Here is a 22,395-nt window from a genome sequence, read left to right as displayed (position 1 = left end):
AATGTCAAGTATTATTTTTGGGCTAAGTCCGAGAGGTTCAAAGTGCTTTCATCAGAGTCAAGGGGAATTGCAATGCTCAGGATGTGGCCTGCATGTTAATCAGAAGCAATGCACAAAATACTGTGCAGCTGCCAACCCTTTTGAAATTCTAGCACAATATATTCTAAGGCACTAAAAACAGGGCTCCCCATGTATGGCCAACCCAGTTGTACACTGAGGATGCAAGTAGATCTAAAAAAATCGGGAAGGCATCTTAATCTGTTTTGTCATTACTGGCATTATGCTCAGGAGAGATCACACAGGTTAATTACAACTGCAGGTGAATTGAAAACAACTGACTACTCAATACCCATCCATGATTTGATTCAGGTAAGATTGCCAGTCATGCTGGTGATGCATATTATTTTATGGAGTAGGCAATTTTATGCACCATGTTCCTCTGACCTTTAGTAGCTGCATACCATAAGAAACACTGGTGGATGGCAGTAATAATTCACAGCAATGTGTGGGACTAAGCTCATCTTATCTCTCAGTAAGTGTGGGGAGGGAGTATCATTGACTACATTCTAGAGTTTCCAGATATATGCACTTGTGATTAATCTAACCTGCCACTGGATGTCACTCTTCCTTGACAGCTGAAAACATTTATTGGGGAGAGTGTTGTTTTTTTGTTTTGTTTTGTTTTTTTAAGTGGCTTTTACAGAAAGACAATTTGGCACATTTGCAAAACTTAGATTAAAAAGTTTTTTTTTTCTTCTTTTCAGTTTCCCATCCAGAGAGCTTCTGCCTAGCAAGTTTGATTTCTGAGATGAGCTTTTCAAATTGCTTGTATAAAGGCAACCAAATGTCTGTACTCTAAAAACCTTCCTTAGGTATTTCACAAACATTACTGCACTTCTAAAAGAGACAGCACAGAAACAGGTAAGTGGATTTTCCATTACTCCATTGTATTTACTATGTTTTGATGGACTGTTGTGATAAGGGAGGCAGGCATAGGTCAATTTGGATTTTACATTTTATTTAATTGCAGGTACTTTGCAGTATTGTCAGACATTCTGCGTTATCAGGAGTGCTGCAAGATCCAGTCTGCAGCATAAAGCTATTGATATGGTTTGCCCTGCAGCAGACGGTGCTTTCAGAACAAATATATTTGTATGTAGTAGTCAGATTAGTGTTTTAGGGTGAAGATTTCTGGGGCTTGATTCTCAATTACACCAAGATTCTTTTACAACTTTGGCAGGATAAAGAGGCCTTAAAGTGGACAGAAACATCCACTTGAAAATACCCTCTGAACATGGGTTCTCCCTGGCTAGTGTATAAGGTGCCTACGCTAGGGGTGTGCGCTGCATTATGGCTATTTTTGGTTTCCCACAGAGCAATTAGAACACTGAAACTGCTCTAACTTACATGAGGAGCCTGAAATGAATCTGCACAGTCCCAAAATACAGAGTTCAAAAGCAGCTTAAGGGTCAGGAAAAAGAATGAGAATCCAGCCCCTATATGTTGTTTCTAGCTCTGCCAATGAATCACTGCATAGACTTGAACAAATACTGACTCACTTTTTCCATCTGTAATTTTTTTTTAATTAAGAATGATATCACTTTGCACTTACATAGCCCCTTATCTGCACAGAAGAATCTCAAAGCATTTTAGTTAATTCTCCCAATCCCACTGTGAGGGAGGCACATACTAATTGGGAGTTGGAAGAAGTAACCATTGTTTGTAAAGGACCTTGAGATTCTTGGAGGAAAAGGACCCTATCAATACAGAGACTTGTTATTAAAAATAATAACCAGGCCTGTGTCTGATGGAAAGGAAGGGCTCAGAAGCATATAACAAGACAGTTCAATACATTTTAGGTGGCAGCTGGAAATGCATCACAAACTAAGGTCCCTATTGTCCTCTTTCACCGTCCTGTTAAAAATCCATATAGGCCTGTAGAGACGCATACACTTATTAACAACTGTTTATTAATAACCATTAATGAACAGGTGTGTCCTGAGTAATGAGGTGGCAACACTATCCTAGAGCTGAGAGTAGTAGATGAGGGAATTCTTGTGTAGAGGACAGGAGACCCTCAGAGTAACCTGTCTTTGGAGTCCCAGGGCAGCTCTTGCATTACAGCTCCTCTGTGGGAGTAGAGACTCCACTACTCTACTGGTGTGGGGAGAGAAAGAGCAGACACACCAAAGGGATGTTCCTCTGCTGAATCCTTGGCAGTTATGTTGGAAATATTAACACTTGGTCATCCCTTCTGTGGCTGCTAGTCTGCATCCACTAAGGGCACATGGACATGTCAGTATGATCCCTGAAGGAGTGCGCTGCCCGAGAAAGTGGAGGATCAACCGGATGTCCATGCAGAGACACTGGACTTCTAGGACTTCCAAGTTCCATTGCTCTAATGGGCCAAACCCCTGCTTGTTCCCCTGGGAGCCAGTTGTTCCCCAGATGCCTCCTCCAATGGAAAATATTATGTGGAAAATTCCATGAGCTGGAACTCAGAGGGTTTCCTGTCCCATACGAAGGAATATCCCATGCAAGGGAGAATATAGTACCTATAAATAGTTCCGGCAAATGTTTAAATATGTGGTGAATCTAAAAAAATATTGAAAACCTCATTAATGTCAGATTTCCCAATACAGATGTCTACAGAGTGCAAAGATGTCAGTATGGCCCACCCACACTGATTTTCAGATTTTTTTTCCTAAAGTGACAAGAGAACAAAACCTCGTATTTTCCATACGCAGTTATGCTTGTGCATAGACCCTTGCTGCTGGAGTCTTCCACTACAGCAGCAGGGTACAACACAGACTCCAGCAGCAGGACACTACACAGCTTAAAATACAGTTGACGGTGAGGCACTGCTTCGGTGATTGGAGTTTTAGCACTGGCATGTCTCTACGGTATATACCCTACATGGCTCTCTATACACCCAAGCACTGCCTCCTCCATAGACACTGCTATTTTTAGCTTTGTATTTGTAGTGTCCTGCTGCTGGAGCCTTTCCCAGCCGCAGTAAAAGGCTCCAGCAGCAAGGAAAGGCTCTTGCAGGGTGCTGCTGGAGCCTCCCCCTACTGCCTCACTTCTGCCAGAGCTTTACACTGTCACACGTAGCTACACACTGCAGTATAGATGCAGCTTGCATTTTATTGCGGCATGGAGCTACGCATACCACCACCAATGTAGACAATGCCTAAGAGATAGGCATTTATTAATATTTATTATTATGCTTCTCAGCTAAATGAGAAGGAGCATTGGAAAATATCACCTGACTGTGGTGATGCTGACATACTTGTTAATCGCATGTGTCCATTTAAATCCCCCAAATAATCTACACACTTAAAAGTAAGATAAAAGAAGAGGGGCTGGAAACACTGGACTTTTGTTAGTTCTCATGACAGGCAAGGGTGCCAACTGGCCAGTAAGCAATTCATGGGTTTCATGAGTCACCTCACAAAGCATCCAACATGTGTTGAGTGTAAGACCATCTACAATTATGTCAAAGTATGACAATTAAATAATTCTGCAATGCCACTACTAACATATCACATTTAAAGAATGGTACTTGTGGAAATGTTCACCTTTTTAGCTATCTGTGGTATTTATAAAAATAAAAGGGGTACTTGTGGCACCTTAGAGACTAACCAATTTATCCGAGCATAAGCTTTCGTGAGCTACAGCTCATTTCATTGGATGCATTAGTGGAAAATACAGTGGGGAGATTTTATATACACAGAGAACATGAAACAATGGGTGTTACCATACACACTGTAACGAGAGTGATCAGGTAAGGTGAGCTATCTCACAGATCTTGGGAGACAGGCCGTCCTTGCTTACAGACAGCCCCCCAACCTGAAGCAAATACTCACCAGCAACCACACAACAAAACCAGTAACCCAGGAACCTATCCTTGCACCAAAGCTCATTGCCAACTGTGTCCACATATCTATTCAGGGGACACCATCATAGGGCCTAATCACATCAGCCACACCATCAGAGGTTCATTCACCTGCACATCCACCAATGTGATATATGCCATCATGTGCCAGCAATGCCCCTCTGCCATGTACATTGGTCAAACTGGACAGTCTCTACATAAAAGAATAAATGTACTCAAATCAGACGTCAAGAATTATAACATTCAAAAAGCAGTCAGAGAACACTTCAATCTCTCTGGTCACTCTATTACAGACCTAAAAGTTGCAATTCTTCAACAAAAAAACTTCAGAAACAGACTCCAATGAGAGACTGATGAATTGGAATTAATTTGCAAACTGGACACCATTACATTAGGCTTGAATAAAGACTGGGAGTGGATGTGTCATTACACAAAGTAAAACTATTTCCCCATCCCTACTGTTCCTCACACGGTCTTGTCAACTTCTGGAAATGCCCCACCTTGATTATCACTACTAAAGGCTTTTCTTTTTTCTCTCTCCTCTGGTAATAGCTCACCTTACCTGATCACTCTCGTTACAGTGTGTATGGTAACACCCATTGTTTCATGTTTTCTGTGTATATAAAATCTCCCCACTGTGTTTTCCACTGCATGCATCTGATCAAATGAGCTGTAGCTCCCGAAAGCTTATGCTCAAATAAATTTGTTAGTCTCTAAGGTGCCACAAGTACTCCTTTTCTTTTTTGCAGATACAGACTAACACGGCTGCTACTCTGAAACCTGTGGTATTTATATAGCTCCCTTTACCTTGCTACTTTACAATGTCTCTGTGAGGCAGGAAAATACTAGTATCCCCATTTTACAGGTGAGGAACTGAGGCACAGAAAGACTAGGGGCATATCCAAACAAGGAGTGAGGTGTGGCCAGCTGGGGTGTAAATCTACCGTGCTCCAGCATGCCATTCACCAACTGGGAATGTGGAATAACTCTTTGTGTAGACAAGCCCTAAACAGCTTGCCCTAGGTCACACAGAGGGTCTGTCATGGAACAGAGAATTGAACCCAAGGATCCTGAGCTGCACCCTAGCCATTAGACCATTCTTCACAGCACTGACTGCCTTTTGAGTGTACTAAGTTAATGACTGATCTGTGGCTCCCAGAACAACCCGAGTTTCTCAAGCAATATGAATTTTGATGAAACAGCTTGGCCTGTTTCTAAGTATCATACTGGGAGTGATTATTGCCATTGTTCCTTATTATTCACTGTAACATTCATGCAACCTCAGACATATTTATTCATAGCAAATAATTGCCACCCCGATGCTCATTATGAAAGGAACACAGTGATTTTCTAAGGTATTCTAGTTACAGAAGGCCAGATTCACACCTGTGCAGACAGCCATCACAAAGGCTATATGCCACTCAAATTAAGTCCCACCTATACATTATTTTGAGGACTTGGAATTTAAGCAGTGCATAGGCCTTGTCCTGGTCCTCTGCAGAAGGGTTAACTTCAACCACAATGAATCAAGGTAGTCTTATTATCTAATATTTATTGTTTCAGAGGCTATCTGCAGAGCCCTTACTTAAGCTTTCTGATTTGGTAGTCTAGTATGTCAGCCTGCAGAGCAGAAACACTGTGCCATTTACTGTGATTCCATTACACCTTTCAATTATGGCACCAAGCTCTAATTACATTCTTGCTGTTTGTTTTTTGGGGAGCAGGGGTTGTTTGTTTGCTTGCTTTTTAATGATAAGAATTACACACAATTTTTGAAATTGAGAGAATAGGAAACCAAGCAAGAAAGCACGGATGTGAATTCTAATTGCTGTGTTTTAATCATCAAAATTAGTGGGAAAGTGAATTATCCAAATACAGTGTGGCAGAAAAAATATATTCATATCTATGCAGTTTGCCATAATGACATATGAGCCTGTCAGAAATGCCAGTTGAGACTTTAAAAGGTGGAACCTTGAAAACCAGGCAATTCTAAAACTCTAGCTAAATTATAATAAATCTGGCTCACTTTTAACTCTTAGTGCCAAGGGCTTCACTTTGTGGCATGGATTGGAGACTAAAAACATCCAGGGGTAGATCCTCAGCTGATGTAAATCTGTAGTGCTGTTGACTTCAGTAGAGCTAGGCCAATTTAAACCATCTGAACATCAAGCCCCAAAGATTAGATGTGTGGCTCTCTAAAAAATATTGGCCTATGTTTTAATATTAAAGGTATCCATTAGAGAAACTGTCATACTGTGGCATTCCTGAGAGAGAGCACATTTAGAGAGGAGCCAGATCACTTTGCCAGAAGTATTAGTGTGTTCCGTGCTATTGCTAGATATATTTGCATTTGAATATTTCTCCCCCAGCATCCAAATTCTAATTCTGCTTGATCCTGCATTCCTTGTGCATCCAAAATTCCCTCTGAATTTAAGTGGGGTTTTAGCTGTGAAAGAAATCCAGTACTGCATGACCATACTCCTAGCATGCCACTGCACACTTTGTTGCCATGTACATTTTTAGGATGACAAGTTTTTCTTTAGGGCTGTGCCATAATATTTTAGATACTTGACTTCATTTCAGTTCTGTGAAGTCAGTCATATTTTGGGAAAAGCTCATGAAATTTTGCTGTTTGTTGCTCCAAAAACAGTTGTTTTTGCATGACCATGCACTCAATTTTCACTCAAAAATGGCTTTTAGAGGCAGAAAAATCTACTTTATTTTAGACTGAGACAATTTCCAGGGAGATCTCCATGATGCTGAGCAGAAAGTTTCACAGCAGATTACAAATCGCAGGCGGAGAACGCAATAAAGACAAGGAGAAAATAATTAAAATGGAGCAAAGAGAGAAGTTATAAAGTCAAACATTGCACAAATGATTACAGCTTCTGTGGGAGATACACTTTGCAGATGGTTTAGTGTTGAAGCCTATAATCAACCATTAAGAGGTATTTTACCTTTCTTTAACAACAATCTTTCCCCTTTTTCTGCATTGGCTATTTCCCATAGCATTGCTCCACCACTACCACTGTTTAAATTATTAGACCTACATATCTGTTTGTTAGTTCAGCTACCATGCTTTCTTTCTTCTTCCATGTCCTTTCAAACACAGCACATTACCTCCATAACTTCTAATGATTTACTAACTCATCAAACATGTTGTCAAGCACCATAAAGCTCCCTAGAAGTAGGATATTTCCTTATTACTCATTCAACCTTTACAAGGTGCCGCAATTTTTTTGATCACTTGAAATTAGTAGACTCAAGCATTCATATCATGTAGCACACACTATTTCTCTAATGCATAATTTTGTAGGTAAGAGATGGTTAATGATCAGCATGGTTCGATATACAACTGGGAAGACTGTGTAATTCTGATAGTATTTTAGAACAATATGCAGTGTTGTAACCGTGTCAATTCCAGGATATTAAAGATACAAGATGGGTGAGGTAATATTTTTTTATTAGACCAACAGGTCACCTGAAGAATTGCTCTGTGTAAACTCAAAAGCTTTTCTGTCTCACGAACAGAAGTTGGTGCAATAAAAGTTATTACCTCATGCACCTGGTCTCTCTTTAAGAACAATAATTTGTATCTGTAAATCCAATTTTATTTAGAATAAGAGTTTGCTTAAAGAAAGCACCTGAAGAAATCTCTTCAGCGAACTACTGTCCAAGTGCACCTACAATTTTTTTTTATATAAAGTGTGTATTGTAGAAGAGAACCCAGTGGCTTACGCATCTAAGTGTTATTACTGCTATATTTGTGAAATAAAAGGGCTGGTTGCTATCTTCTGTTTTTCTCATTAGAAGATTACCAAATCCTAGTTTTTCATAAAATCCCTTTTCACTTTCATGCTATATTATCAAAATGAACTAGATGCCCATTGTTTTCTGTCCTCGTTAGATCGTTCACATATCAGTGGGAATCATAATACATCAGACTTAGCAACTGTGATAACTGGCCCTCACTCTGACCCTACACATGCTCCCTCCAAGCAGGGATGGCAGGTTTGTCAAAATTTTGGTGGTGCCCAGAACCCCCCCCCCAATTCACCCCCCCCCCCCTACCTAAGACTCTGGGATGGAGTTTGGGGTGCGGGGAGCAGGTCTGGGGTGCAGGCCCTGGACTGGGGCAGGGGATTGGGGTGCAGGAGGGGTGAGAGGGTGGGCTCTGGGAGGGAGTTTGGGTGCAGAAGGGGTGAGAGGGTGGGCTCTGGAAGGGAGTTTGGGTGGGGGAGGGGGTCTGGGGTGCAGGTTCTGGGATGGAGTTTGGTTCTGGGTGCAGGCTCTGAGGCTGGGGCAGCAGGTGGGAGTGTAGGAGGGGTTGAGGGGTGCAGGCTCTTTGGGGGCAGGAGAGGGTGTGTGGGGTGGGGGTGCAGGCTGTGGGACGGAGTTTGGGTGCAGGGTCTGGGCTGGGGCAGGGAGTGGGTATGTAGTAAAGGGTGAGGGGTTCAGGCTCTGGGATGGAGTTTGGGGATGGGAGGGGGTGCAGGCTCTGGGAGAGAGTTTGGGGTGGGAGGGGGTGCAGGGGTGAGGATTGTGGGGTGGGGCTGGGTATGAGGGGTTTGGGGTGTAGCTGGGGATGAGGGGTTCATGATGCAGGAGGGGGCTCAGGGTTGGGGCAAAGGGTTAGGGTGCAGGGGATGAGGGCTCTAGCTGGGGATGAGGGGTTCATGATGCAGGAGGGGGCTCAGGGTTGGGGCAAAGGGTTAGGGTGCAGGGGATGAGGGCTCTAGCTGGGGATGAGGGGCTCAGGGCTGGGGCAGAAGGTAGGGGTGCGGGGGGGTGAGGGCTCTGTCTGGGGCTGGGGATGAGGGGTTTGGGGTTTTGAGGGGTGGTGAGGGTTCTGGCTGGGGGTGTGAGCTCTGGGGTGGGGCAGGGCTGGGAATGAGTTTGGGGTGCAGGCAGGTTGCCCTGGGCTGGGGCCAGAGAGAAGGACTCCCCTCAGCCCTCTCCCCACCAGCAGCAGTGAGCTCTGGGGGAGGGGCTCCCACCAGCAGCACACTCACCTCATACCACTGTCATTGCATGTGTTCCTAGGGCCCCCCTCAGGCCCAGGAAGCCCCCTCGCCTCCCCTGTGGTGGGGGGTGGGGGCTGCCATTACATGTGCACCTCCTCTCCTGCTGCTGCCTCTCACTGTAGCCTCACTGAGTGGGTGGGGATGGGACTGCCCCTTGCCCAGTGTGGGGCAGGAGTGGTGACTGCGGGGGGGCCCTGTGGTGGAGGAGGGTCCTGTCAGAAAAAGGAAGTGTCCGAGGCAGAAGGGTAGGGTCAGGGCAGGCTGGATGGAGGCGGAGGGGGGGGCACTAGGACCCTGGAGCCAGAAGAGCGGAGTCAGCGTGGACCTGCAGGGGAGAGGCAGGGATGCTCCGGGGCCCAGGGAGGTGCATGGGGGCCGGGGGACACTTGGAGGAGGTGTGGGGGAGAGACCCTGCTCTAAACATTGGTGGAGCCAGGCCGCAGGGCCCTGAATCTTGTTGGAGCCTGGGCACCACGGGCCCATACAACTAGCCGCCCCTGCCTCCAAGATAGAGTTGAGGCAACATTGGTAGTGCAGGAAAGCTTGATCTGCAACTCACCGCCTTGTCTGTGGATAAATATAGGATTTTATCTCCCAGAGCAGATTTCTTGAGCACAGTATTCATTCTTTATTACAGCTACACATGCACCCTTTATTAGAAAATGGAACAGGTCTCTCATGCAAGAGCTTTTATGACCTTTAGCAACGAACAGTCCATTTATACATAGTGCTTCTGGCTGCTAAATGTTTCCTTATGGGACAAAATACAGACCTGGGGTAAGAAGCAGGTGCAGCACCTCTGAAAATGAATGGGATTTGCAGCCCCTCCCCCGCAGAACCTCCTGCATGCCATGAAACAGCTGATCAGGAGGGATGGGGAGGCGCTGATCAGCGGGGCTGCTGGTGGGTGAGGTGCTGGGAGCCATGGTGTGGAGCTGATAAGGGGCTGCTGATGTATTAGTGTGGTTCTTGGGCAATGTACACTGGTAAATTCTGGCTCCTTCTCAGGCTCATGGTGGCCACCCCTGTTCTAAGGGCTTTTATTACATCATCTGAATTTCTGCATTGTTTAACTAAATTTAACAAAGAGCCAAATACTGTTGGTTTCAAAATGTTAGACATATAGTTAAACATCAGAGCATGCCAAAAATCACATAAAAATTAGCAAAAAACCTCAAAGGACTTCTTTTGACGGAACAAAGATTTCTAAACTTGGCAACCATTTATGGTACAAGCCAGTACATTAATAACATGCCATGGTGAAAGGCAGATTGTGAGGGGTATGTGAGGGATATCAGATCAACATAATGGTCAACCTGAGATAGGCTTTTATAGCAAATGATGTGTATTTTTCAGTTATACCAGTTTTTCAGATAATTAAGCAAATTTGTATCCATAGCTAAAATATTGCCCCTTCCTCCTATAAATGGAAATTCTTTAACAGGAAAATTGATGAACTCCTGTCTAATACTAACTTGGCTTTCCACATCAGGGAACACCTCCTAAAGTAGATCCTTTGGAGTATCATGAGGGTACAAACATACAGGCAACCATTCACCTTTCTCTTCATGAAAAATCTTGTCTGTCTGTATCTGTACATCATCTTCCTTTCCAAATGCAAACAGATGGACATCATACTAAAAGGACTGAAGGTAAAAAATCCATTACAATCTATATACCAGACAGACTATGCTGACAGCTTGTGCCACACACTCTCAAAGAAACTGCTGACAAAGAAGGTGCTGTCGTCATCATGAATAGGTCGGAATATGAACAAGAGGCTGCTAGGCAGCTCTCCAACACCACTTTCTACAAGCCATTACCCTCTGATCTCAGGGTTACCAAAAGAAACTACACCATCTGCTCAAGAAACTCCCTGAAAAAAGCACAAGAACAAATCCGCACACACTCATACCCCTGGAACCTTGACCAGGGGTATTCTATCTGCTACCCAAGATCCATAAACCTGGAAATCCTGGACGCCCCATCATCTCAGGCACTGGCACCCTGACAGCAGGATTGTCTGGCTATGTAAACTCCCTCCTCAGGCCCTATGCTACCAGCACTCCTAGCTATCTTTGAGACACCACTGACTTCCTGACAAAACTACAATCCATTGGTGATCTTCCAGAAAACACCATCCTAACCACTATGGATGTAGAAGCCCTCTGCACCAACATTCCACACAAAGATGGACTACACGCCATCAGGAACAATAACCCCGATAATGTCACAGCAAACCTGGTGGCTGAAGTTTGTGACTTTGTCCTCACCCATAACTATTTCACATTTGGGGACAATGTATACCTTCAAATCAGCGGCAATGCTATGGGTACCCACATGGCCCCACAGTATGCCAACATATTTATGGCTGACTTAGAACAACGCTTCCTCAGCTCACGTCCCCTAATGCCCCTACTCTACTTGCGCTACATTTATGACATCTTCATCATCTGGACCCATGGCAAAGAAGCTCTTGAGGAATTCCACCATGATTTCAACAATTTCCATCCAACCATCAACCTCAGCCTGGACCAGTCCACACAAGAGATCCACTTGCTGGACACTATGGTGCTAATAAGCGCTGGTCACATAAACACCACCCTATACCGGAAACCTACTGACTGCTATGCCTACCTACATGCCTTCAGCTTTCATCCAGACCACACCACATGATCCATTGTCTACAGCCAAGCTCTTCGATACAACCACATTTGCTCCGACCCCTCAGACAGAGACTAACACCTACAAGATCTCTATCAAGCATTCTTACAACTACAGTACCCACCTGCTGAAGTGAAGAAACAGATTGACAGAGCCAGAAGAGTACCCAGAAGTTACCTACTACAGGACAGGCCCAACAAAGAAAATAATAGAACACCACTAGCAATCACCTTCAGCCCCCAACTAAAACCTCCCCAACGCATCATCAAAGATCTACAACCTATCCTGAAGGACAACCCATCACTCTCACAGATCTTGGGAGACAGGCCAGTCCTTGCTTACAGACAACCCCCCAGCTTGAAGCAAATACTCACCAGGAACCACTAACCCAGGAACCCACCCTTGCAACAAAGCCCGTTGTCAACTGTGTCCACATATCTATTCAGGGGACACCATCATAGGGCCTAATCACATCAGCCACACTATCAGAGGCTCGTTCATCTGCACATCTACCAATGTGATATGTGCCAGCAATGCCCCTCTGCCGTGTACATTGGTCAAACTGGACAGTCTCTACATAAAAGAATAAATGTACTCAAATCAGACGTCAAGAATTATAACATTCAAAAACCAGTCGGAGAACAACTTCAATCTCTTTGGTCACTCAATTACAAACCTAAAAGTGGCAATTCTTCAATAAAAAAAAACTTCAAAAACAGACTCCAATGAGCGACTGCTGCATTGGAATTAATTTGCAAACTGGATACAATTTAACTTAGGCTTGAATATAGACTGGGAGTGGATGGGTCATAACACAAAGGAAAACTATTTCCCCATGTTTATTCCCCCCCCACACACACACACACACACACTGTTCCTCAGATGTTCTTGTCAACTGCTGGAAATGGCCCACCTTGATTATCACTACCAAAGGTTCTCTTCCCCTCTGCCCCTGCTGGTAATATCTCACCTTACCTGATCACTCTCGTTACAGTGTGTATGGTAACACCCATTGTTTCATATTCTCTATGTATATAAATCTCCCCAATGTATTTTCCACTGAATGCATCCAATGAAGTGAGCTGTAGCTCACGAAAACTTATGCTCAAATAAATTTGTTAGTCTCTAAGGTGCCAGAAGTACTCCTTTTTGTATTCACCTTGTCTCTCTCTCACTACCAATGTAATAAGAAGTTTACTTGTATATGGCCATGTCCTTAATAATGTGTCTGTATTTTGCATATTCAGGGCTAGATTCTGATCTTCCACTTCAGTCTCCCACATACTGCTCTAGCAGTATATAAAGTCTGTAAAGGAGCCTCAACAGCCCAAGGGAGAATTTCCCTGGTGTACGAGTAACATAGAACTAATGGATCTATGCTGCTCCCCTAAAAGCCTCCAAAGTAGGTGCATGCCAAGAGTGGGAGGGCTGTGGGCATAGAATTTTGTACTATAGTTATTGTAGACTGAAGAATAGCCCTTAGGCAGCAGTGGGGAGGCTGCTGTACAATGGACAACTAGCACATGGTCCCCAATGCCACAGTATCTGAGCATCCTGTTGTTGTTTCCTCAGAAGAATCAAGGTTCCAAATAAACAGAACATGAAAAATCCTCCAACCTTTATGTCAATTGTTCCATTGATTTCAGCACTGGGGGCGGTGTGGTCAAGTGGGTAAGGCATTGGAGCTCTATTTCAAGCTCTACCCCTGACCTTGGGCAAGTCATCTCACAGACACTGTGTTTCAGGTTTTCCCATCTCTGCAATAATGACCTTACTTTATAAAGCGCTATAAGATCAACAGGGGGGAAAAAACATTATGTCAAAGCTTTGTATTTTATCTGTACTTCCATGATTAAGGTAGGCAGGTGTCCAGGTTCCTCCCCCACTCTGAACTCTAGGGTACAGATGTGGGGGCCTGCATGAAAAACCTCCCAAGCTTATCTTTACCAGCTTAGGTCAAAACTTCCCCAAGGTACAAAATATTCCACCCGTCGTCCTTGGATTGGCCGCTACCACCACCAAACTAATACTGGTTACTGGGGAAGAGCTGTTTGGACACGTCTTTCCCCCCAAAATACTTCCCAAAACCTTGCACCCCACTTCCTGGACAAGGTTTGGTAAAAAGCCTCACCAATTTGCCCAGGTGACTACAGACCCAGACCCTTGGATCTTAAGAACAATGAACAATCCTCCCAACACTTGCACCCCCCCCCCTTTCCTGGGAAATGTTGGATAAAAAGCCTCACCAATTTGCATAGGTGACCACAGACCCAAACCCTTGGATCTGAGAACAACGAAAAAGCATTCTGTTTTCTTACAAGAAGACTTTTAATAAAAATAGAAGTAAATAGAAATAAAGAAATCCCCCCTGTAAAATCAGGATGGTAGATATCTTACAGGGTAATTAGATTCAAAAACATAGAGAACCCCTCTAGGCAAAACCTTAAGTTACAAAAAAGATACACAGACAGAAATAGTTATTCTATTCAGCACAGTTCTTTTCTCAGCCATTTAAAGAAATCATAATCTAACACATACCTAGCTAGATTACTTACTAAAAGTTCTAAGACTCCATTCCTGGTCTATCCCCGGCAGAAACCAGCATATAGACAGACACACAGACCCTTTGTTTCTCTCCCTCCTCCCAGCTTTTGAAAGTATCTTGTCTCCTCTTTGGTCATTTTGGTCAGGTGCCAGCGAGGTTACCTTTAGCTTCTTAACCCTTTACAGGTGAGAGGAGCTTTTCCCTGGCCAGGAGGGATTTTAAAGGGGTTTACCCTTCCCTTTATATTTATGACAGCAGGATTAAGGCCATTGTGGCTATCAAGAATATATTGAAGTTAACTCCAACACCACCCTCATACCTTTCCACAAATTTCACAGATCTCACAAGGTTTGGTAAAACCTTTGATTTCACAGATCCCCAGATCTCCAGCTACTGTAAGTCAGTATGACTCCATTGAAGTCAATGGACATATGCTCATTTACACGAGCCCTAAATGTTAAAGAGCAAAAGAAGAAAATGGAATAATATGCACACTCACGCATAGTAAATATTCAAATAGAGTGACACATTCATGTTATAAAGCCTGGCTTCATTCTGACGAGAAAGGAGTAAAAAATAATTATTTTAATATTTCTAACATGTAGCAATAAAGCAAAGGTAGTAAGAAAATGGAAGGTTTAGATTAGCAAATCTCAGAAAAAAGGAAATTGAAAGAGAACATTTCTCTTAAATCTGTTTTAACTTGTAATGTGGAAGATGAATATTGCAGAAAATGCAGGCTATAAAAATGGCACAGCTAGTTCTTTGCTCACAATAAGGAAGTTATTTTGTTTTGTAGAAAGTGCATCAATGGCCGTGGTAGGTGTTACTCAGTTATCTGATTTTATAGTCCCAATAATCCATTTTAAAAACTGTAGTAAATAGGTAATATATTATCATGACAGCTGCATTAAATGACTGCCTCTCCTGTGTTATGCTTTTGACTTTATACAACAATGTTAAGATGTTTTTAACCAAGTTTCCAAGATGAAAATAACATGGTGTCAAAATATTTTTTTCTAACCAATCAGCGCTATTGAAAAACATCACTGAGTTTTGCGTTTCCATGACAACTCATCTCAAATACTACAAAACCATTCCAAGCTCACCAATAAAGTGTTCTTATGAGAAGACAATGACTCAAGTAAAAGCATAAACCATGCAACCCTAGATGTGTATAATGTACACTTGCATCAGAGAATAAATCAGTCATGTTTCTACTTTCTAGATTTAGATTTCTTCTTGCCCTTTTCTTCTTTTGGGGTGCTGGTGCGTGTAGCCTGTATACTAAAGCCCATGCTACATTTTGATTCTAGTCTATTTTAGAAGAATATGGGGATAACCACAGGATATTAACAGAGTAATATTTGCAGCAGTCTTTTACTGTAGAACTTTGATCAATTTGCTACTGAATCCCAGTTGACAATGAATCACAAAAAAGGTGCTTTTTTTCCTGGATTGGCAGCTCTAGAGATGGAATTCTCCCATTGACTGTACAGGCAGCTTCCCAAGTTTTCCCCCTAGTCTTGCTAAATATGACCTGTTAGGACAACCTCAAATGGTGAAACACCCACCATTCAGTTTTCATTGCCTCTTCCAATAGAGGCTTCCCTGTTGTGGCTGTCAACAGTGGTGCCAATTGCAACTGTGGAAAGTGTCCCACTGAATCCATTGGGGTTGTGTGGTGGCCAGGATCCTCCCACGCAGGGTTCTTTGAAGGCTCAGGGACTCAGAGTCTGATTGAAAGGCCACTAGTCAGTGTGAAGACACCCACTGGATTTCAATGGGCTCTGGATCAGTCCACACAGTGGAAAAGTTCTACATTCCATTACTGTTTCGTTCAGTCAGCCAGCCAGCCAGACCCTCTACTAAAACATTATTTTTAAAAGCCCACAGCAAGATAAAGCCAATGCTTCTTGGCTGCTCAATTTTAAAAAGAACTGTAGATAATGGGATTTTTTTTTTTAAATATACCTTGATGCCATCCTTTTTCAACTCTGGAGGCATGCATGTTGAGGGACTTGGGACTTCAAAAAAAAGAGACAGAGAGGTCATAACCTATACGCAGTGAAGTGGGAAGCTAAGGATTTAGAATAATCATTCTTTAAATTGTAGCACAGTATTCTTTTAACCTATCAACCACAATTGTTCGTGATTTTCCCAGTGCTAATGACCAGGTTTTAAAGGATGAAAATAATACTGAGTCCCCCCATACACACACATTTAAATCATTCTAAAGTGTTAACATCTAAAGCTGGGGACCAACTGACTAAGCGGCTGTTCTGCAGAAAAGGACCTGGGGATTACAGTGGATGAGAAGCTAGCTATGAGTCAACAGTGTGCCATTGTTGCCAAGAAGGCTAATGACATATTGGGCTGCATTAGTAGGAGCACTGCAAGCAGATCGAAGGAAGTCATTATTCCCCTCTGTCCGGCCCTGGTGAGGCCATATCTGGAGTATTACGACCAGCTTTGGGCTCCCCACCACAGAAAGGATGTGGACAAATTGGAAAGAGTCCAGTGAAGGACAACAAAAATGATTGGGGGGGATTTGATAGCAGCCTTCAACTACCTGAAGGGGGGTTCCAAAGAGGATGGAGTTCGACTGTTCTCAGTGGTGGCAGATGACAGAACAAAGAGCAATGATCTCAAGCTGCAGTGGGGGAGGTCTAGGTTGGATATTAGGAAAAACTATTTCACTAGGAGAGTGGTGAAGCACTGAAATGGGTTACCTGGGGAGGTGGTGGAATCTCCATCCTTAGAGGTTTAAGGCCCTGCTTGATAAAGCCCTGGCTGGGATGATTTAGTTGGGGATTGGACCTGCTTTGAGCAGGAGGTTGGACTAGATGACCTCCTGAGGTCTCTTCCAACCCTAATTGTCTATGATTCTATGAAATTTCAGCCCCACTGAAGTCAGTAGGAATTTGCCATTGATAGCAATGGAGCCAGGATTTTTCTCTGAGTAAACAACACAAAAGTTGATTTTATATCATTATTTTAAAATATATAATTACAAGGTAATGCATTCCCTTTCAATCAAGACAGGGCACAATGAGGTAGGGATATGTAAAAAATGCTTTTGTGATCAAATAGAACCAAGATGCAAATATTCAGTGACTGTTTTCAAACTCGAGACTGAAGTGAAAGAGGACATAGGCAGCACTTTTAATGGAAAATGAATTAATTCAGAACAGAGTTACATGATACTAGTACATTGTTGGCTAACCACTGAAAGTGCAGCTTTCTTTATTTTATAAATGTCCTCACTATTATTTTTTTAGTTGCAGAAGTCTGACAATGAGTGACTGCACTCACGATATATTTTGCAATATAATAAAGCAAAGGAGCCTTTACATGATCATGGAATAAATTAAGATATAAATAGCCAGTCAGATCACACAAATCATCATCTCTTTGTTGCAGTACCTTAGTTTTTATTCTTTGATCCATTAATTTCCACTTTGTCCTTTCATCCTCTTTTGATATAATCTTTTTATATTTGGGGGGAGAGGGAAAGAGGGGCAGATGATTCCCTTTAATATGACATCCCAGAAGTTTTTACCTCACACTAATGAAATTGAATCAATAACATCACCGGATACTTTAAGACCAGATTTTAGCCTCATACTGCACACCTGTAACGAGATCCAGTGCCTCTTTATTTCCCTGCACCAGTTATCTATACTGTAAGTAGCTCCACGTGAAAGAAAGCTGCTTCTGAAGGGCGACACAGCCCACACATGGCATGTGGGTACCAGTGGGAAGCAAGTGGAGGGAACTCACTGGCCAGTGTGGCTACATTCATGCACTGGGGGAAATAAATCTGAGCCAGATTGTCAGAATCGCCAGGCAGCCACCTGAGGCAGGAGCAGATGCAGGGAGGAACAGGGGCAGGCTAACATCGAAACAGGCACAGGGTAAAGCAGGATGAGGAAGGGCAGCCTATTAAATCAACCATTCAATGGGTGTGCTCCTGATCACTGCATCCCTTAGAAGCCTATATACCTACTTCAGGATCACTGGGGTGGACCTGGGCCCTTGCATGTGGATTGGCTGACCCCTGGTTGAATGGTGTGGGGCTTATCACAAGACCTGCAGGTAACTGCCTGGGATGACTCCTCACACTTTCTGGGTCAGAGATTAATCGTTAGGCTTAAAAAGTCTTAGGCTCAGAGGAAACTCAGGGATGACTCATCAGGTTTAAGCAGACTCAGGCTCAGAGGCGGGGTGAAAGTAAGTCGAACAACTTACCTGTACTCTGGAGCCAGGTCTGGCCCCCAGAAGGGGTGGGGCCTAGGGCAGAAGGGGTGGAGTTGAGGGGGTCAGAGCCAGCCCCAGCCCACCCTGTAAGGTAAGTGCCCCCACACACACACTGCGGTAGCAGCAGCAGCCCAGGGCTCCAGGGGCTATTTAAAGGGCCCGGGGCTCCCCTCTTCTACCGCCCTGGCCCTTTAAATAGTCGCCAGAGCCCTGGGGAAGCAGCGGGGCTCCAGCGGCTATTTAAAGGACTGGGGCTGCAGAGGCAGCTGGAGCCCCAGCCCTTTAAATAGTTCCCAAAGCCCCCACTACCCCAGGGCTCCAGGGGCTATTTAAAGGGCCCGCAGCTCCCCTGCTTCTACTGCCCTGGTCCTTTAAATAGCCGCCGGAGCCCTGGAGTAGCAGCGGTGGGGCTCCAGTGGCTATTTAAAAGGCCCGGGCGGTAGAAGCAGGGGAGCCCCAGGCCCTTTAAATAGCTGCCGGAGCCCTGCAGCCGCTACCCCAGGGCTCCAGCAGCGGGGCTCTGGAGGCAATTTAAAGGGCCTGGGGCTCCAGCCACTGCTGGGAGCCCCAGGCCCTTTAAATTGCCCCCTGGGGAAGCCAGGCTGCCCCAATATGGTGCACCGGCTCTTGCCAGTACGCCGTACCGGGGCGTACCGGCTTACTTTCACCTCTGCTTAGAGGTAACTCATCACACAGGTATAGGTCTGGTGCTTGTCCCCAGTCGGGGGCAAGCGGGGACCAGGAGGCAAATCATGACTCTCTCTCTCTACATCTCAGTATACTTCCCAATTTGTTTCCAAGTCAGAACAACATGCTGCCCGACCACAGTCATATTAAAGTCACAATTGAGCCTGCATAGTTTGCACTTAGATAGACTTTGAAATACAAGGATATCAAAGCACATTAAAGCTAATGTAAAATACTATTTTATGACATGATGAATATGACTTTATGGTGCAATTAGCACCTCTGTTTTTTTCTTATTTCTCTGTAATTGTTAATGCTATTTCCCACTCTTCCCACACACACGCACACTAAATAAACACTCTAGCACCATTGTGTGCAGGGAAAAGTTATAATACACAGCTTAACAATGGCTAAAATGAAGCTATTTAGATGTCAAGGGCCTACCATAGAACCACAAAGAAAGTCAGTGGCAAAGATTGAAATAAACTACATGGGCTTCTTCTACTTCTTGCTTCTGCCTAGTGATGTAAGTAACTTCCACAGAAGTCAGTGCAAGAATGTGATGTCCTGAAAGAGGAGAATCCGACTAGAAGTGGTGACTCCAACTCCTCTATGCTAACCAGCAGACTGCAAGACCTTCTATATTTTTATTATATTCAGATATTACAGATGTCACAGAAAACTAATATGAGCTAATAAGAGTAGTAAAAATAGGTATTGAATTTGATAGCTATAGCAGTTTACTTTTCTTCCTTCTGTGGGGGGAGCTAGTTGTATAGTGGTTTATTATGTTTTCCACTGGAGAACAGAGTTCAAATCCTATTATAACTCCTAAATGTAAATGAGTTTTTTGGTCTTACCCCACTCCCTCTATTGCATATCACATAACCAACTTGCCATTTAATGAATGATTCAGAATGCTTGACTGTCTCTGCCACATGAATATAAACGACAGGAATAACAGATCAGCATGAAGAACATTGGCAGAGATATACAGGACTTCAAGACTGGAACAGAAAGGGTGATGGGGTGTGAAGGTTGCAACTCATGGGTGAGGTGAATTGACAGAGCTGCATAAGGACCCACACCTTTGAAAGCAGGGAGTTTTGAATGTCAGGATTTAAGTGTCTTGAAAGAGCAGTGTGGTAAAGCTGGCACAAGGCCTGCCTTAATGATGCCCGGCTTAAGCCATTGCTATGATAATCCAGCACTCTCATAAAACTACACTCAGTAGTAAATTAAAAGAGAGAGAAAACTGCATTCAGTCTATCCTAACCCTCATATTTTACCCCATAGAATTTTAACAAAGGCTACTCTGAGTAGAGCCTTTTGGCTTCTATGTTATGAATATTGATAAGGTGCCATTCTCAACAGCAGGTAGGGAACCAGTTATGCATCATTGAGATCTTGTCTTCTATTACTTTCTCAGAGCATATAGACTCACTCTTTGAAATGCCTAGAGCTAAGTTGCTAAAGTATATAAGTATTACCAAAGTGTCCCTACTGCATCAGAAAGTGGAATCAGCCAACTGTGAAATGAATTTGTATTTTCACCAATCTAATAACAACAGACTGTAGAGGGCTCTGTATTCAACACATTTGTTATGTTTATTGTCATGGAGAGACAGGGCTTTGATGTCACTGATAAATGAAATTACAGCTTGTCAGAATTCTAAGTCTAATTGGCTGACAGATGGCCAAACTTTTAACTTTGACATACAAGTTGCATGTCAAATCAAGAGTGCAGAAGACGTGACAAACAGTTATCATCATATGCTTGGTTCCATTAAGATCTTTTGTCTTGCAGGTCATTGATGTGACCTTCAATATCAAGTTTACGGAAATCAATTCTGTACAGTATTTTTCATTATTGTTATGGAATGGGGAAACTTTGGTGATCTGACTCTTTGTGAGTTTATGTGTCTTTTCATTTTACTTTTGGTATTGCTTTGAATGTGGTAATACTAAAACTTCCAGAGAGTTGCTTCATGGAGAGAGGGACCTTTTGTACTTTGGTCTGTATACGTTGGGGAAGACTGTAAACCCCTTAACCCACACTGTGGAGCTGTTACTCACAGGATTCGTCCCATTGACTTCAGTACAAATTATTACTGGAGAAAGCATTCCCACATTCCTATGCTGAGAAGTGACTACTTGTCCTGGTGTCACACTCTGGAGGAGAAAGAATTCCACAACAGCAAGCACAATTCAGTGAGGTGCAACATGATCAGTTTAACATATGAAACATAAAATGTTTCTATGCATCGATTTCATTCCATTTTACAACAATCTTTTTAACTTTCTTGATTGATTGACCCTTCGAATTACAGCCCACATTTCTCTGAATGAAGTACCCATGTCATCAAATCAATATATAGTTTTATTCCTGCATTAAATACCTCCTTTAGAGTGCTATTGAATTCCCTGTAGAAATGAACAGAGTGACAGATTTAACTTCTATCTGGATAAGAAAAGTAATAAAAAAAACCCAACAATGAGGAATTCCAGATAGAATTCAGAATCCAGATAGGGATGTTATATTGTTTTAAAGGATGAGGCCAGGACTGTGTTAATTTGTCTGATACTTTCAGATCCAATCTGTAATACCAATTCTGTATGGGATATCCAAGAACATACTCACTGAGTTGTGCCATTTAGATATAGCTCTGCTTTCAGGGCAGTGCAAAATTTGTGACAATTTATCAAAAATATTATAAAAAAAATTAAATAACCATTTCAGTAATGGTTTCAAAAACACTTTCAATATGAATTTTTGTTTTAAAGTATTCATGAACAAATTTAACATCTGAGAACCTAAAATAAGTCAATTTTGACCACTGTAAAAGAAGAAACCATTATGTCAAAAATTTTCACTACATTCATTTTTCAGTTTTTTAACCAGCTCTACTTAAGAAGCCTTCTCAACACTAATGAATACAATTCTGTGATTCTGAAGATCAGGAATAGCAGTTTCAGATGATAGATGCTCATGCTAGCCTCATGGAATTCTTGTCAATAACGATTTGGCTCAAGCAACTATCTTCTTTCTGAGATACCTCTCCCCAAAGATGCTAAGTTGTGGAATTGGCTTAACATCAATAGTATTAAGATTTATATGCACATGCTGACTGGCAAGCAATAAGGGTAATTTGACAAAATTGGTGTCTTTGTATATTAGCAAATAATATTGACTCGGTATACAGCAATATATTCCAAGTTATATTATGGCAGCCTATAAATCAGGAGATATAAGAAATAGAAAATCTGTATGTGCACTTATATTATCCCATCCAGGAGTCCAATATTTAGCTTTACAA

General features: G+C 42.9%; 1 long non-coding RNA gene across 1 annotated transcript in view; it reads left to right on the top strand.

The window, feature by feature from the left end:
- Positions 1 to 207: 207 nt before the first annotated feature.
- LOC125642892 (uncharacterized) overlaps positions 208 to 22,395 on the top strand; it is an 86,698-nt gene continuing 64,510 nt past the window's right edge. The window contains exons 1-2 of the long non-coding RNA XR_007358524.2: positions 208 to 369; positions 765 to 921. This is a non-coding gene — a long non-coding RNA (uncharacterized LOC125642892). The remainder of the gene's footprint in view (positions 370 to 764; positions 922 to 22,395) is intronic.

The sequence above is a fragment of the Caretta caretta genome, chromosome 9, assembly GCF_965140235.1.
Source record: "Caretta caretta isolate rCarCar2 chromosome 9, rCarCar1.hap1, whole genome shotgun sequence".
NCBI classification, from domain to species: domain Eukaryota; kingdom Metazoa; phylum Chordata; order Testudines; family Cheloniidae; genus Caretta; species Caretta caretta.
The sequence above is the reverse complement of the archived record's forward strand: the minus strand, read 5'-3'. Positions and strand labels throughout refer to the sequence as shown.